Here is a 19,089-nt window from a genome sequence, read left to right as displayed (position 1 = left end):
ATGACCGCTGCAGCCAATCACTAGCCTTATTAGTCTACTGCTGAGGACAGTGATTTGCACAGTGTCAGTGATTTGCACAGTGGCACGCAGGTATATGACATGTCACCACCACAGCCAATCACTGTGATTTGCTGCAGCAGTGTCATGCCATATACCAGCCAGTTGCTGCAGCTGTTTGGAGACAAACAGTGGCAGGAGGACCAGACCAGTGCCGCTAAGAAAGGGGTGAGTAAAACATGAGATTTTGTTTAGGCTATTGGAGAGTTTGCCGGAAATTTATAATAATTTCGGACAAGCCCTTTATATAAAGAAGTAAATAATTTAAAGGGGTTGGTCACTTTCTGGCACTTACTAATATAGACTTTGTTGATATTCTGTGCCATTTGCTACATTTTATAAGCTATGTCTCCTTGTTAGATAAATCTTCTGTGCTATTCGCATGGAGATCCTGTCCATAACATGGCCACTGACGGAGGGTCATGTGACCAGACACATCACTGAGACTCCTCCATTCTAACACACTGCACCTGCACTAATCTCACATCAACAAAACTGTAGATGGTAGGTCCAGAGTATTTATTTAATGAGGAGACTGAGTGATTTGCCTGGTCACATGACCCTGTATCAGCAGCCATTTTATGGACAAGACCTCAGTGTGGACAGAACAAAAGACTTGGCAAACAATGGGCATACCTTAAAAAAATACCTGAAATATAGTTCCAAGGTCAAGGCAGGCAGAATTGGTAGACAGACAAGGTTGTATACACAGATATCCAGACAAGAACACCTTCACTAGTTACTAGCAAGTAGATAACCTCAAAGCTCAGATGAGGAGGTGGATCCACAGCCCAGATAAATAGGGAGGCTGATCAACAACTTAACCATCACCTGGACAGGGGCTGGAGGAAGGGATTAACTCTCAAAGTGCACTAGTCCCAGTACGCATAGGGAGAGTGGAGCGATGCCTGTGCTTGCCCGGGACAGCAGCAAACTTGAGTCAACAGCCTAACAGTATCCCACCCTTATACCCCCTCTTCTTTATGCCAGATCTATTCAGGAACCTCTCTATCAGAGGAGGCACATCAATATTTTCTAGAGGCTTCCAAGACCTCTCCTCTGGACCAAAACCTTTCCAATCCACCAAAAAGTAAGTTTTTTTTCTGATTTTCTCCATATTGGAAATGTCCTTGATCTCATAAATGTGTTCAGAATTAACTTGAGCAGCAGCAACCTTGTAACCTATGGAGTATTTGTTGAAGACTGGGGCTTGAGAAGTGAGACGTGAAAAGATTTGGCTATGCGCAAAGAGGCAGGAAGCTGCAACTTGTAGCATACACGGTTCAATTTTTTGATAACTTCAAAGGGTCCAAGAAATTGAGGAGCTAGTTTATAGGAAGGCACCTATAACTTGATTTACTTAAAAGAAAGCCATGCTTTGTCACCTGGAGTAAACTGTGGAGATTTGCACTTGCGATTGGCAAACTTCTTTATCCAGACTGTGGCTCTCTCCAGTGCGGTATTGGTCTCCTGCCATATTTTGGAAAAATTCTCCACAGAAGAAACTGCTGCTGGAACTTCAAACGTGGATGAGACAGGAAGAGGAATTGAGATGATGACCATAAACAAAGAAGAATGCGGGTTTGTCTGCAGACTCACTGGTATGATTATGAGAAAACTTTGCCCAAGGAAGCAGATCAGGCCAGTCATCTTGATGTGCGTTGGTAAAGTGACAGAGGTAATTAGATAAGATCTCATTGGTCCGTTCAACCTGCCCATTCGAATGTGGATGGTATGCGGAAGAAAAATACAGAGATAACATCCATGAGTTTGAAAATAGCTTTCCAGAATTTTGAAGTAAACTTGACCCCTCTACCAGACACTTTGTCTCAGAAAACCATGGAACTGGAATATATGATCAATAAACTTGTTAGCCAGCTGACTAGCTGAAGGTAAACAAGTCATAGGGACAAAATGAGCCATTTTGGAAAACCAGTCAAAAACTACCCAGATGACTGTACATCCGTTGGATGAGGGCAAGTCTGTGATAAAGGATACAGAAAGCTGTCTCAGAGATTTAAGCTGTCTGTTTCCACAGTTAGGAACATATTGAGGAAATGGAAGACCACAGACTCAGTTCAAGTTAAGGCTCGAAGTGGCAGACCAAGAAAAATCTTGGATAGACAGAAGCGACGAATGGTGAGAACAGTCAGAGTCAACCCACAGACCAGCACCAAAGACCTACAACATCATCTTGCTGCAGATGGAGTCACTGTGCATCGTTCAACCATTAGGCGCACTTTACACGAGGAGATGCTGTATGCGAGAGTGATGCAGAGGAAGCCTTTTCTCCACCCACAGCACAAAAAGTGCCGCTTGATGTGGGCTAAAGCACATTTGGACAAGCCAGCTTCATTTTAGAATAAGGCGCTGTGGACTGATGAAACTAAAATTGAGATATTTGGCCATAACAAGGGGCGTTATGCATGGAGGAAAAAGAACACAGCATTCCAAGAAAAACACCTGCTACCTACAGTAAAATATGGTGGTGGTTCCATCATGCTGTGGGGCTGTGTGGCCAGTGCAGGGACTGGGAATCTTGTCAAAGTTAAGGGACACATGGATTCCACTCAGTATCAGCAGATTCTGGAGACCAATGTCCAGGAATCAGTGACAAAGCTGAAGCTGCGCCGGGGCTGGATCTTTCAACAAGACAACGACCCTAAACACTGCTCAAAATCCACTAAGGCATTTATGCAGAGGAACAAGTACAACGTTCTGGAATGGCCATCTCAGTCCCCAGACCTGAATATAATTGAAAATCTGTGGTGTGAAAGAGAGCTGTCCATGCTCGGAAGCCATCAAACCTGAATGAACTAAAGATGTTTTGTAAATAGGAATGGTCCAAAATACCTTCAACCAGAATCCAGACTCTCATTGGAACCTACAGGAAGCGTTTAGAGGCTGTAATTTCTGCAAAAGGAGGATCTACTAAATATTGATTTCATTTCTTTTTTGTGGTGCCCAAATTTATGCACCTGCCTAATTTTGTTTAAACAATTATAGCACACTTTCTGTAAATCCAATAAACTTCATTTCACTTCTCAAATATCACTGTGTGTGTCTCCTATATGATATATTTAACTGACATTTTTTATCGTAACAACCAACGATTTATACAGGAAAATCATGACGATTAACAAGGTTGCCCAAACTTTCGCATCCCACTGTATGTGCTACGATGGAGCCTCAGGGAGGGGTAAAGGACAAAGAAGACCAGAGAGCTTTTGTTTCAGGGTCTTGTTCCGAGCGCAGGTGGTGCAAGCAGAAAAAAATATTATTGATATCCTCAATCATAGAAGGCCACTAATAATAATGGGAGATTACATTTGCAGTTGACCGGGATGCCCAGCTACCTTGGAACAATGTCCCCAAGACAAAACCAGTCTTCTTTTAGACTCAGGTACATATGACTTTCCAGGGGGAACTCTCTTCAGTAGAACTATTTTATCAGGATCAATGATGTACTGCGGCTTTTTCTCTTGATCAGTGGGATTAAATGATCTTGACAGAGCATCAGCTTTAACATTCTTATCTGCAGAACAGAAGTGTGGAACAAAATCAAATCGGGCAAAGAATGACGATCAATGGGCCTGCTGAGGATTACGTTTTTGTGCTAACTGCAAATCTCAAGTCAAAAATTTATGATCAGTATAGATTTCTACAGGATGACTAGCTCCCTCCAGCAGGTATCGCCATTCCTCCAGAGCTATTTTGATGGCCAACAATTCTCGGTCTCCTATAGAGCAATTGAACAGTACTCCATGAGATGTTAAGAGCTTGGGATATTTTTTATAACCTAACGCAACCTAACCTTGCTCCACAACTTTATCCCTGACCTGTCTGGTATGTTTCTTGGTTTTCATGATGCTGTTTGATCACTAATGTTCACTAAGAAACCTCTGAGGCCTTCACAGAACAGCTGCAGTTATACTGTGAATAAATTACACACATTGGACTCTGTTTACTAATTAGGTGACTTCTGAAGGCAATTGGTCAAGCTGGATTTTATTTAGGGGTATCAGAGTACAGGGTGCTCAATACAAATACGCACCACATTTAAAAGATTTTTATTTATTAAAAATTTTGAAAACCATGTATCAATTTATTTTCACTTCACAAATATTTGATACTTTGTGTTGGCCTATCACATAAAATCCGAATAAAATACACTTAAGATTGTGGGTGTCATGTGAAAAAATTTGGAAACGTTTAAGGGGTGTGAATACTTTTTCAAGGTACTGGGTAAGATGTATTTAAGGAAAATCAAGTTAAAACCCCTCAAAAGAGCAGAAGCAAGTTACATACCTTGCGACATAGCTGATAAGGTTGATAAAAAGACAGTCCATCAAGTCCGACCTATAATCCTATAGTAATGATCCAAATAAAGGCAAAAAAACCCTATAAGGTGGTCACCAGTTTCCCCATATGAGAGGAATTTTTTTTCCCCAACTCTGATTATGGAAATCAGAATAAATCCTTGGATCAGTGTCCTCTCCAGAAATCTTGTACTCTTATTATACAAATGAGGCATCCATGACCTTCTTGAACTTGTTCATTGAATCAACCTTCACATCTGGCAGACAGTTCCATATGCTCACTTCTCTTATTACATAATTTCCAAGGTTGAATGTACCATTGTGCAGCTGAGGAACATAGATGGAGACAAATAAGCAGTCAATAGTCCCATCCTAGATGGTTAGCAGTGGTGATAACCAGTACTAGAAGTGGGTCACATTTTAATCATTGCTATGGGGCTCTGATGAGGGGTGTAGCTAAAGGCTCATGGGCCCTGGTGCAAGAGTTCAGCTTGGGCCCCCCTTCCCTCGGTTCTTTGTGGCCCGGGGCAAGGAAGCACATAGCCTTCAAGCTGCCTGAGGCAAAAATTGAAACGGCACCCCCAGCCCATGCCAGATTTTTGACCTAACCCCTTCCCTCCAGCCAGAGGTGTAACTTGACCTGTATGCACTTTCTATAATACCAGTGTCTTCTTATGTGGCACAAAGGTCTTTGGGCCCCCTCAGGCTCCTGAGCGCTACCTCTGCCCCCCCTTATAGCTACGCCCCTGGCTCTGATTATGATTACAACACTCATCAGGTGGAAACAAACTTTTTTTGGGGCAGAACAGATATAAAAATTTAGTAATAAAAACAAAAATCCTCAAAAGCATATTAGAAATAGATTCAACTTTATTTAGCAGGAAGCACAGGTTAGCCATAACTGGGTCGATACTTTACTTTATATCATTTAAGGCCAACAGTTGATCATAGCAGCATATATCAACTGAGGTTCCCCAGAGGTTTATGTCCTATGCTGAAGCAGATGAACTTAGATACAGGGGTAAAAGTTCATGGTATCAGATGACATGAAAGGCCGAGAAGAGGAATATTTTGTCAAGGTTCATTAAGTAAACAAATCATGGCCAATAATCTGGTTATTTATGAGGCCATATACTTGTACGCATTCACCATCCTCTGATAGATTTTCTTCGGAACCTTGCCTTAATTGACACAAATTATTTAGGATTTTCCATTTAACTGCCCTCATGCTACACAATCTACTTTTCTATCCTCCTTGGAAAGGGAAAGCCTGTCAAAAAGATTTAATGTAGGGTAAGAGATGGAAATAAAAGGGGTGACGATGAAGGAAACTTTAGGGGTTAGGGGGAGGTAGAAAGAAGAAGCATAGAGGGTTTATCTGTTGTAAGTCTGTCAAGCAGCATCATCCCAAAGGGTCGTGGGGACGGTCACATTAACCTATGTGGCTGCATGTGCCTCCCTTCTCCATAGAGAAGCACCAGGGTGTCAGTAATGTGTGAACAGAGGGTTATTCATCATGGGTATCAGGCTCTGAAAAGATAATCTGGGACGAATTGAGACTTAAGAAACTCATGCGTTTTGGCCTTTTTTTTTCTCTTTTCATCTGACTGGGACTCATGGGAGCGAACAGACATCTTATTCCTCTTTAATTTGATGTTTTGGTTATTATTCTTTAGACAAAGTGACAGAGGCCACCGCTTCCATGAATGTGTGACACTCTTAACCCCCTGCTTGGTGGGCTTATGTTCCCAGAGACACAAGGGAATATAAAGAAGGATCTCCGGCATTAACCAAATCAATGCCAAGGGCTCTTGCATCGGAATGCTGCTCCTTCAATGACAGGCTCTGCCGGAAAATAAACCGATGCACTTTAATGGTCTGCGCATTGTTCTCAAATGAAAAATGAAATATAGAATTTTCTATAGTCATAACCTCCAATAAAACAATGGAAACAAAGAAACGAGGACATCATTTCTTCTAATTCAAAAGAGTAATTTATTCCAGATTTCCCCATGACTCCCTCATAAAACACAATAAAGATTGTATAACATATTGTTGCAAATGAATAAATGGTGCAGTATGGCATCAACCGAGCAGTCTATACAGAAAAATGTCACGAAGGGTCAGCTGCTTTCCATATATTTCAAAAACTAGTAGGGATGAGTGAATCAACTTCGGGTGAAACATCTGAAGTCGATTTGCATAAAACTTGGTTTGAATACTGTACGGAGCGAGCATTCTGTACAGTATTAGAATGTATGGCCTCAGATGAGCCAAAGTTATTACTTTGCGAAGTCTCGCAAGACTTTGGGTAATAACTTCAAAAATTAATTTCTACTGTTAAAAACCTTTTCCCGAACTCGGGTTCGGTTCCAAGGTACCACTTAGTACACAGTAATAATTTCGGCTCATCAGAGCCAATACATTCTAATACTGTACGGAGCTCCTGCTCCGTACAGTATTCAAACGAAGTAAAAGTCATACCTCACTGATCCCCTGGTGTTCCCTCTGATTGGCTGAGCAGTCACATTTCCAAGTTGAGGGGACCAGAAAGCAGAGATGGGCAGGGGGCCTAGTAAGCTCCTAAACAGGAGTAGTGGGATATTGGTGAGGAATGACTTACTTTTTTTTTTTAAACCATTTGTAGCCTTTTTCAAAAAATGTTATTGACCAGACAACCCCTTTAAAGTGGTTTTCAAGGATTAAAACACTGATTAGACCGAATCAGAGGGCCTTCAGTAAGCAAAGAGGCCAGGCGCTGCCTCACTTCTAGACACGTTGATGTACCTGGAGAGACAATGGTGACATTGGTACCTGGTCAGAGACTGGACGTTCACAATCAAACACTGGTGGCTTATTCTAATTTTTTTTTAGCCCCATAAAACTCTGGGGGGCTTAGCGCTAGAATATGCCCCCATTGTCTGATAGGTGCGGGTCCCACGCATGGGACCCACACCTACACTGAGAATAGAGCGGGGAAGGATAGTGGCCAGAGAACCGGCCACCACCAAACACTCTCCCTATAGTACTAAATGGGAGCGTGCCGCGCTTGCGCGGCCATTGCTCCCTTTCATTTCTATGGGGCCGACAGAAATAGCCGAGCCAGCGCTATGGAGGGAGGCTGCACATGTGCAGTGCGCCCTCCATAACTTTCGGGGCTCGGTTCTCAGTGTGGGTGCTGGTCCCAGAGATGGGACCCACACCTGTCAGACAATAGGGGGCATATCCTAGCGATATGCCCCCAGTGTCTAATATGGGAATACCGCTTTAAAGCCAGAATTCCAGAGGGCATGACTTGTTAAATTCAAACCTTTGACCAAAAAAAAAAAAAAAACCTTCTTTAAAGTGTCAATGTTGATTCTGGTCCAAAAACGTCGATATTGCGTTCTCTAAATAGGGTGCTCCAATTTTTATATAACAACCGCATGATCCCCATTGTCACTATATTATTTTAAAAAAAATGGGCTGTGGATTTCTATGTCATATTTCACATTTTTTTACTCCATAATACCATTTACATTTTATGTTTTTTTAACTATTCATCAGGTGGCAGAACACCGACACATACAGTAGATATACAGTAAATACCTGTCACATTCACTTCCTGATACTTTATGCCCTCTTTTTTACACACTTTAGGGCTCTTCCATGCAGCAGCCAGAGATACACCTGTTAAATGCATGTGAATTACCATCTGGATCTGTAGTCTCACTCTCTGTAGGGTGCAGCAGATGTTTAATGCAGATCTATAGCATCTCAATGTCCGCAGTTCTGCAATATGAACAATACAATTCTTCCACTTTGCGATGCAAACTGTGGTCACATTTCTCAGTAGGCTTGGGGTGATCTAAATATTGGTCTCTAATATCAGAGGCCATGGAGGTTCTGTATGACAAGAAGTATACTTTATACATTAAGGCTTCAGATATTTTGATACTTAAGTCTTGAAGAAAGCTGTTGGAGTATATTTGGTTATCTGGAGTCATATCTGTCCTTTGAGCCTCCTCCAAGGATGCTATTGACAAGTTTGTTTGTTTTTCCCCAAAAAATTTACATCATTTTTCATCCACTGATATTAATAATAGCAGAAAAGCTAATATGCATCCTGTAAAATAGCTGATCAGGACAAAATGAATGATAATTTATTATAAAATCCCATAGAAACATATAGGTTCTGATTTGATAATATATATATATATATATTATATAACATGATGGAGCCTCATCATACAGCAGAGCCTTGTGCGGTACACTACTGAACTGTAAAAACTTTGAGGGCCATTTATTATCCTGTAATACGCCTATACTAGACATATTTCAGGCGCAGTTAGTTGCGCCGCAATCAGCGAATTTTCCCCGCTCACACCAGGTCTAAAAAAGTGGGCATGGCGTGGGGCGGGGAACGGTCAGCAGGCATGTCTTATTCATCATTTTCTACACATGTTTTAGGTGTAGAAGATGGTCTAAATGTAACACAGCAAGGGAGCTGTCTTACATCTAGAATCGGAGGTGGAGATGCTGAAGTTATGTAGAGGCCGGAGCCACTTCATAACTTCGGCGGATCCACCGCCAGATATAGGAGTTATTAAGACCGGCTGTAAAACGCCGGTCTTAATAAATAACCCCCTTTGTGTGCTGCCAAATGGTGCCTCTGTATAACATTAGATTACAGAGATATTAAAATATTACTTCTGGGGAGAATACCTCTATTATGCAGGATCCGATGGATCATGCCAGATTATATATTGGTCCATACTTTGCTTGGATGAGTGTGCATTTTGGCTTTAAACATTTTTTGGCTTAAGGGAAACCTGTCATGTTGAAAATGCAGCCTGATCTGCCAGCATCATGGGATTGGGCAGGAGGAGCTGAGTAGAATGATATATTGCTGCATAAGATTTGGAATAAGGGTTCATTCACACGACCATGGTTTTAGTCCACATCCAATCCGCATTTTTTCACTTCAATGGGGCCGCAAAAGATGCAGACTCCACACTGTGTGCTGTCTGCATCCGTATGTCCATTCCACGACACCCGCAAAAAATAGAACATATCCTATTCAAATCCATATTACATAGGACAGTTGTATTATGGGTCGAGCGTTCCCTTCCACAAAATGCGGAATGCACACGGTCGGTATCTGTGTTTTGCGGAAACGCAAAAACATCTACGGCTGCGTGCATGAGCCCTAAGGCTGAGTTCACATCATTGCTATTTATTTCCGTTAGATATGCAGAACAAGGAAAACAACAGAAGTGGAGACTTCGGCACATAAATAAAAACGAACGGAGCCGAACAGACTCTATGGACTACAATGGGGTCTGTTCAGTTTTGAGATTTATTTTTACTAGTCCTTTTAAGGAAAACCCTTATTTGTCATTTATTGATCATAATCCCTGCTAATTCTGTGCTTTGAAGTCCAGTGGGTGGTCCTAATCAGTGTCATACGGGGAGGCTGTCAATTACTGAGTAGGACCGCCCACTGGACTCATAAGCCCAGAAAGAAACTGAGATTTTAAACAATAGATTACAATTTTGCTGAATCTCTTCCCATAAAGCTATATATGTATCTGCTCAGCTTTTTCAATGTGTTTCCTTTAAATAAAAAAATTAAATCAAGAAAGTCCAATAATTTCTAGGAAATTCAACTGATGATACAAATGAAGTGATGGATTGTTACAAATCATGATCTGTTTAGCTGGACACAAATGAATGATGGACTAAAAGGTTTCATGCCCCGGTCATCCAGTCAGTTTGGATCAGTTGTACAAAGCACAAAAAAAAAAGATGCAACAAGTCACCATTTTTCACTCCACTTAAAGAGGAGCTGTCCCCTCTCCTGACATGTCAGTTTTAGTAACTACTTGCATTCTCCACGTAATAGCAATTCTGGAGCATCGATTTATGACTCTATGTTGTGTCATTCCTATATTATTCCTGATAGAAGTTTACATATAAATTGCCAGCAGTCTGAAGTAAAGGTACTGCTGGGTGTTACCAGTAGCGGGTGTGTCTGACTCTGTGCTATCAGTGCTGCTGGTGTCAGACTGTGCAGGGACACACCCCCAACTGGTAACACCCATCTGTACCTTTACTACAAGCTGCTGACAATTTATCCATAAACTTCTAGTACAGTGATGGCGAACCTATGGCACGCGTGCCAGAGGCGGCACTCAGAGCCCTCTCTGTGGGCACCCACACCCTGGAGAAAGTCTATGGTGTACCAATATGCCTTAGACTTTTCCTGCCATTCATCAGTGCAGGACATGCTATAAACAGCACAGGCAGCACATTGAATGTAGGCAGGTTATTATAGCTAAATGATAAAGTACATGGAAGATATATGATATTGGTGTTCAGGTTAAATTGCCGTGTTGGCACTTTGCGATAAATAAGTGGGTTTTGGGTTGCAGTTTGGGCACTCGGTCTCTAAAAGGTTCACCATCACTGTTCTAGTAGAAATGGCAAAAGAACAGCACAACATAGAGTCAAAAGAATAGAATCACCATTTTCCAAAACAGTGTGAATGCACACTATATCATATAAACAAGAGGTATACCGATAGGGAATGAAGAGGTTGCATCAGGGTCCTGGACAATGAGGGGGCCCCAAGGCCTCTCTGCCACCTAAGAGGACACCAACTTTATAAATGCCACTTACAGATTTTGCATTGGGGCCGAGAGCTTCAAGTTAGGCCTTTGCATACATCACAACTAAAAATCGACACCTTCTCCAACATCTCTTCTTTCACCGAAAGTCCTCTTGAAGCGTTATTTACTCCGGGCTGAGAAGTACAAGGTCCTCCTTGCGCTGCATGGAGGGATGGTAGAGTGATAAATCTACACCTCATTGAGCGGCTAATAGTTTAGGAGGCTCCAGCACGGATGGGGTTAAACCAAAGGGACAGCGCTAAGTGAAAGCCTTTCAGAAATGACACCGGGTTTGATAAACAAACTCGTTATTGTGACGAGGCTTCTTTTCTGAGAGATTCCTTTTATTGAAAGCTGGTAATGAATTCAGGACTGAGGCCTGCGGAGACATTTACATCTGATTAGAGTTTAATGGGCCGGATCAGGACTACCAACTGATCTCTATGGGAACCAAGGCTTTCTCAAGATTTTAAACAGGCTGCAATGTCCTTTTATTGTCTGCTTTAAATGTGCCCTGCGAGGCCAATGGGATGGGAGCTTGTATGTATCAATTTGTTTCCCTCTTTAAAGACATGCCACTGCCAAGCCATGAATATATGGAGTATTCTCCACCGGCTGGACAAAGGACGATGCTGATCCGGGCGTCATGGAGACACATACTGACGAGTCAGAAGAATGGTAACATATGGTCTCCACCTGACCCTTGGAGGAAGCGCACAATAGCCGGCCACGTTACTCACACTGCCAGCCATTCATCCTGCCCCTTTCAACCCGGGGGAAAGTAAACTTTACTTCTACATATATTTTTGGCCACTTAAGGACTCCAAAAAAAAGAAAGATTGAGTGTCGGCCATGTGAGTCTATTAGAGGAGGCCAGGAATTTGGTAGCAATTGCCAAATGTGATTATTTTCTTCAGTACAAGAGACATCAGGGACTCTATCAGTCACTGGCAACCGGCCGCTTCTAGGCTTTTTTTCTATTGAGAAATATATCATTTATGTTGTCTTTTTTGAACACTGGCAAAAAAATATAAAATTGTGCAACTGTGCAGAAGTAAAAAAGGTCAGGATAGAGTAGTAGTAGTGAATGATAGTGGTCATGATTTAAACAGATAAAGGGGGGATTTATCTTAGCTGATCTAAAGGAAAATTGGCTTATTTGCCCATAGCAACCAATCAGATTCCACCTTTCATTTTCCAAAGGAGCTCTGAGAAATGAAAGGTGGAATCTGATTGGTTGCTATGGGCAACTAAGGCTACTTTCACACTTGCGTTTTGGCTGGATCCGGAAGGGCTCAGCAAAAACGCTTCCGTTACTGATAATACAACCATCTGCATCCGTTATGAACGGATCCGGTTGTATTATCTTTAACATAGCCAAGACAGATCTGTCATGAACTCCATTGAAAGTCAATGGAGGACGGATCTGTTTTCTATTTTGTCAGAGTTAAACAAATCCGTTCCCATTGACTTGCATCGTGGGTCATGACGGATCCGTCTTGCTCCACATCCCATGACGGAAAGAAAACCACAGCTTGTTGTGGATTGCTCTCCGGTCTGGGAACATAACCAAACGGAACAAAATGCTTTTTGGAGCACTCCGTTCTGTTCAGTTACGTTTTGTCTCCATTGACAATGAATGGGGACAAAACTGAAGCGTTTTTTGATGGTATTGAGACCCTATGACTTGAAATGAGCGGACCCGTGGATGTTCGTGTTCGTCGGGTTTGTCCGAAATTCGGGTCAAAGTTCGGGTTCGGGACCCGAACTTCTTGACCCGAACCCCATTGAAGTCAATGGGGACCCGAACTTTGGTGCACTAAAATGGCTGTACAATAGTCATAGTAAGAGCTAGAAGGCTGCTGCAAAAGGAAGCAAAATGGGGAAAAGAGCAGGACAATTGCCCTGCAAACAAATGTGGATAGGGAAATGACTTAAAATAACATAGAATAGAAGAAAATTTAAAAATAATAATTTTGAACTAGGAGGTGAAGGTCAAAGTGGAGTAGGAGGTTGAGGAGGTGGTAGAGGTGGCGGTGTAGGTGGAAGTGGCGGTGAAGGAGTAGGAGATAGCCAAGACAGTTTTTTTTTTTTTTTCTTTATTTTTTATTAATTTGTGAAGGCCCCAAAACATTGGGAAATGGAAAAGAGAACGCAAAGAGAAAGTGCGCTGGAGTATAACAATGGCTGGGTGTGGCCGGTATACTTTAGCACAAGGTACGGACAAGTCCTGTGGGATCCATGCCTGGTTCATTTTAATGAACATGAGCTTGTCCCCATTGGCTGTGGACAGGCAGCTGCACTTGTCTGTGATCACCCCCCCTGCTGTGCTAAACACACGTTTGGACAATACACTGGCCGCAGGGAAGGCCAGCACTTCCAAGGCGTAAAGGGCAAGCTCAGGCCTTGTGTCCAATTTGGAGATCAAGAAGTTGAATGGGGCAGACCCGTCATTCAGTACGTGTAGGCGTGTGCACACATACTGTTCCACCATATTGCTGAAATGCTGCCTCCTGCTAAGATGTTCCGTATCAGCTGGTGGTGCTGGTTGTTGTGGCATGCTGACAAAGCTTTTCCACATTTCGGCCATGCTAACCCTCCCTTCTGAGCTGCTGGTGGTGCCCCAGCTGCATTGGCGACTCCTTCCTACTCCTCTGCCTTCGCCTTGTGCTTCCACTCAGCCCCCCCCGCTGTCAGGTGGGAATGCCATCAGCAGCACGTTTACCAGAGCGTGCTTGTACTCGCGCATCTTCAGATCACGCTCCAGTGACGGAATTAAGGACGGCACGTTGTCCTTATAGCGGGGATCCAGCAGGGTGGCCACCCAGTAATCAGCACTGGTTAGAATGTGGGCAACTCGGCGGTCGTTGCGCAGGCACTGCAGCATGAAGTTGCTCATGTGTGCCAGGCTGACCAGAGGCAATGACAAGCTGTACTCTGTGTGAGGTGCATTGTCTGTATCCTCTGTGTCCCCCTAGCCACGCTCAAGTGATGTCCGTGAGCTTCTTTGGGTGCACCCTGCTGTGAACACTGTTCCTCCTCCTCATCATCATCCTCCTCCTCCTCATCCTCCAGAACTGTGTCCTGGCTGGACAGTTGTGTACCTGGCCTCTGTTGGTGCAGGAACCCACCCTCCGAGCCACTTGTGAATGACTGGCCTGATAACCGTGGAAACGATCCCTCTTCCTCCTCCTCTTCCTCCTGTGCCACATCCTCTTCCATCATCGCCCAAAGCGTTTTTTTCAAGAAGACATAGAAGTGGGATAGTAACGCTGAGGATGGCGTCATCGGCACTGGCCATGTTGGTGGAGTACTCAAAGCAGCGCAACACGGCACACACGTCCCGCATGGAGGCCCACTCGGTGGTGAAGTGGTGCTGTTCCGCAGAGCTACTCACCCGTACGTGCTGCAGCTGAAACTCCACTATCACCGACTGCTGCTTGCACAGTCTCTCCAGCATGTGCAAGGTGGAGTTCCACCTTGTGGGTATGTCGCATATGAGGCGGTGAGCGGGAAGGCCGAATTTAGGCTGCAGCGCAGACAGGCGAGCAGCAGCAGGGTGAGAATGCTGAAAGAAAACACAGACAGCCCGCACTGTCTGCAGCAGCTATGACATTTTTCAGGAACCTCTACACCACCAAATTCAGCACATGCGCCAGGCAAGGGATGTGCGTCAAACCGGCTATTCCTAGAACTGCTACAAGATTTTGCCCGTTAACGCACACCACCAGACCGGGCTTGAGGCTCAGTGGCACCAACCACTCATCGGTCTGTTGTTCCATGCCCATCCACAGCACCTCCGCGGTGTGTTTATTTCCCCCCCCCAAACAGATGAGTTTCAAAGCAGCCAGATGTTGCGCTGACCAGATGAGGAGGCGGTAGAAGAGGAAGCGGAGTAGGAGGCAACAGGAGACAAGAAATGTCCTGCAATCATCGGTGGCGGAAGGACATGCGCCAAACTGCTATCTGCCTCAGGCCCAGCTGCCACTGCATTTACCCAGTGTGCTGTTAGGGAGATATAACATCCCTGCCCGTGCTTACAGGTCCACGTATCGGTGGTTATGTGGACCTTGCCACAGATGGCGTTGCGCAGGGGACACCTGATTTTGACCGCCGCTTGGTTGTGCAGGGCAGGGATGGCTCTCCTGGAGAAGCAGTGGTGGCTGGGAACCACGTACTGTGGGACAGCCACCACCATAAGGTTTTTAAAAGTCTCCACCAGACGGAATGCTGGGTAGGGGGGTACTTCCTCTTTCTCTCCAGTGTTTGGGGGATGGACAGCTGAAAGCTTCCATGGGACAGTGTGGAGATGCTTGGTGACGGTGGTGGTGTTGCTGCCACATGCTCTGTTTGCGCAGTGGCAGATGCCACTGTCACTCTAGAGGGAGAGGGGGAGGAAGAGGCCAAGACCGCAGCAGAAGAGGGAGCAGGAGGAGCCTGAGATCTTTTGTGGTTTTTGAGGTGTTTACTCCACTGCAACTCATGCTTTGCATTTAGATGCCTGATCATGCAGGTGGTGCTCAGGTTTAGAACATTTATGCCTCGCTTCAGGCTCCGATTGCACAGCATGCAAACTACTTGTGTCTTGTCATCAGCACATTGTCTAAAGAACTGCCAAGCCAGGGAACTTCTTGGAGCTGGCTTTGGTGTGCTCAGTCCGTGGGTGCGGTGGGCAGTAGCAGGCGTACTGGCTAGGGGATGGCCACTCTGCTTTTGCACCCTGCTCCCTCTTTTGCTGTGCAGCTGGCGCTGTGTGACCAACACCTCTTCCTCCTAACTGCACACGTCACTCGCATGACCTTGATTCCATGTGGGATCTAAGACCTCATCATCCTCCACATCATCTTTCACCCACACTTCACCCCTGACCTCCTTGCCGGTCTGCACACTGCAGAAAGCCGCAGCAGTTGGCACCTATGTTTCATCATCATCAAAGATTTGCTGATGTGGTCTTCCCATGTCCACATCCTGAAACATAAGTGGTTGGGCATCAGTGCACTACATCTCTTCCACTTCTGGGGCAGGGCTAGGTGGATGGCCCACGGAAACCTCGCCAGCAGAGTCATCAAAAAGCATAAGAGACTGCTGCACGACTTGGGACTCAGACTGCTTGGCTGATTTTCAAGGGGGTGAGGTGAAAGACCGATGTCCATGGGCTGCAGGTGACCGGGTGGGAGACAATGTGAAGGAACGTTCTGTCGCCTACGTGCACCTGAGGAAGGTGTTTCATTTGGGCGTATAGCTGGCACAGATCGACCATGTCCGCTCGAAACAGGAGCTTCACCAACACCAGCAGCAGCGAGTATTCTACCGATTCTTTTTACGATTAATTGAGTAATCTAACAAGAAAAAATACATTTATAGACTGTTTTCCTTTATAAAAACTAATTGAACCCCCTGCCATCAGTCCCCAACACCCTTCGTTCCCCCTTGTGCGATCAGCCCAAGTGCATCAGTTCCCCCAGTGCCATCCACTCCACTATCCCCCAGTGCCACCAGCTGCCCCCCCAGTGCCCCCAGCTGCCCCCCCCCCCAGTGCCACCAGCTTCCCCACCAGTGCCACCAGCTTCCCCACCAGTGCCACCAGCTTCCCCACCAGTGCCACCAGCTTCCCCACCAGTGCCACCAGCTGGCCCCCAGTGCCACCAGCTGCCATCCCAGTGCCAATAGCTGCCATCCCAGTGCCATCAGGCTCCCCCCAGTGCCATCAGCTGCCCTCTCAGTGCCACCAGCTGCCACCCTAGTGCCATCAGCTGCCCCCCTCAGTGCCACCAACTAAAGCTAAAACTCTCATCAGATGAAATGATGATCGGACGCGTTCAGCATCCACCTCACATCAGGTCAGAGAAGTCTGCGGACAGATCTCCAGAATGGAGAGGATCTAGAAAGCATTCTAAGCCCTTTGGTTCTGCTCAGGGATTGCTGACACCTTTCCTGGCATATCTCTATAGGGCTGAGTGGCCTCTGCATGGGCTGTGGTTTCAGGTAACCTATAGACAGGGCCAAACAGGTTTAAAGGGGAACTCCCGGAGAATGATCATGCAGCAATTGCCTCGAGCCACAGCATAAGCTCCGTTCATTCTGTAAGTCAGGTTGTCACACTGGAGCCCTGTGACCCCGCACACATCTATATCAGAAGGTCATTCAGGCCGTAGCCCCCCTTTAATCAGGAGGCTCTGAGGAGCCATCAACATGTCAGATCCGGTCCTCCGGCAATGTGCAGGGAGGAGGACACAGCCTCCCTCCATGGCTGGTACCTGGTTTCCAGTCTCCGGTCCGGTGTCCCAGAATCCCGGCCGGCTTTGTTGTCTCCGTGAACCCAGCTACCCAGACGTGCCAGTCAACGGTGGGCTCCGGTGTGGACCGCGTCCCTCCCAGTATAAGCCCCCAGTGCACGGGCCTCACCGCCCTGTCGCTGCGTCTCTTTTCTCTCAGGTTGCGGATGTCAAGCGGAGCTTCCGGTAACCAATCACAATCTGGAGCGCCAGGACCCCAGGCAGAGCTGGCTGCAGATTTGCCTGAGAGGGTATGGTACAAATGATGGAGATGTGAGGTGGGTCACGTAACCACTGGAGTGAGACGCTGAGAGCGGCGCGGTTATTATACTGTCCGGGAGAAGCGGATGACCACGGAGCGGTGAGTAATAGCAAGCATCAAGGATTTTTTTGTTTCGATTTACTCGATTCAATCGAGTAATCGTTTCAGCCCTAACCCACCAAATTAACAGATGGATTAACTATATTAATTTCCCTGTCACGGATGCAGTGCAGGTGTACCTCACACCAAAAATGGGTGAGTGTCACCCACCGAACTAACAGACGGATTAATTATATTAATTTTCCTGTCATGTATGCAGTGTAGGTGTACCTCACACAAAAAATGGGTATATGGCACCCACCGAACTAACAGACGGATTAACTATATTAATTTTCCTGTCAAGGATGCAGTGCAGGTGTACCTTTTATTATATTTTTGTGTCAGGGGTGCAAAGCTGGTGTATTGCATCCACAAAATAAATCACTATAGGTCACCCACAGAATAAATGGCCGGATGAGATTCCTAACACTCTCCCTGACTTCAGCTGCCTGCCCCTGTACTACTCAAAGCTGATGGGCGGTGCTACACGTGATAAATTTTGTATGGAGGCTGGGTCACATGATGCACTGGCAAATCACAGCCATGCCATTACTAGGCATGGCTGTGATGGCTTCTAAGTTACCACAGCTTAAAAGCTTGTTGATTGGCTGCCCTGCAGCCTTTCAACAAGCTTTATTAAATGACCAAACACCGAACTCGAACCCAAACGTTTGCTGCAAAGTTCGGGTTCAGGTCCGGGTACACGAACTCGCAAAGTTTAGTACGGACCTGAACTTTGCAGTTCGGATTCGCTCAACACTACCTATGATAGATCTCAGACCTAAGCCAGTTTCCTTTACTCCGGTTATAAATCTCCCACATAGTCTTCAATGTAAAACTTTTGTTTGCCCAATTCAGTGAGAGAATTGTTGAGCAGAAATGTTGAAAACCGATCACAAAAAGTTCAGCATATACTGTATTAGATTATTAATTATTCAATAATTTAGCTAAAACTTAAAAACCTTTTGAAAGGGTCAGTCTCACTTCAGCAAATTGTATTTATCATGTAGAGAAAGTTAGGCTCCTTTTACACGGACGAGTATTCCGCGCGGATGCGATGCGTGATGTAAACGCATTGCACCCGCACTGAATCCTGACCCATTCATTTCTATGGGGCTGTGCACACGAGCGGTGATTTTCACGCATCACTTGTGCGCTGCGTGAAAATCGCAGCAAGCTCCTCTTTGTGCGTTTTTCACGTAACGCAGGCCCCATAGAAATGAATGGGGTTGCATGAAAATCGCAAGCATCCGCAAGCAAGTGCGGATGCGGTGCAATTTTCACGCACGGTTGCTAGGTGACGATCGGGATGGGGACCCGATCATTATTATTTCCCCTTATAACATGGTTATAAGGGAAAAAATAGCATTCTGAATACAGAATGCTAAGTAAAATAGGGCTGGAGGGGTTAAAAAAAATATATATAA

This window comes from Bufo bufo, chromosome 1 (genome assembly GCF_905171765.1).
Source record: "Bufo bufo chromosome 1, aBufBuf1.1, whole genome shotgun sequence".
Lineage (NCBI taxonomy): Eukaryota > Metazoa > Chordata > Amphibia > Anura > Bufonidae > Bufo > Bufo bufo.
Note: the sequence above shows the minus strand (reverse complement) of the source record.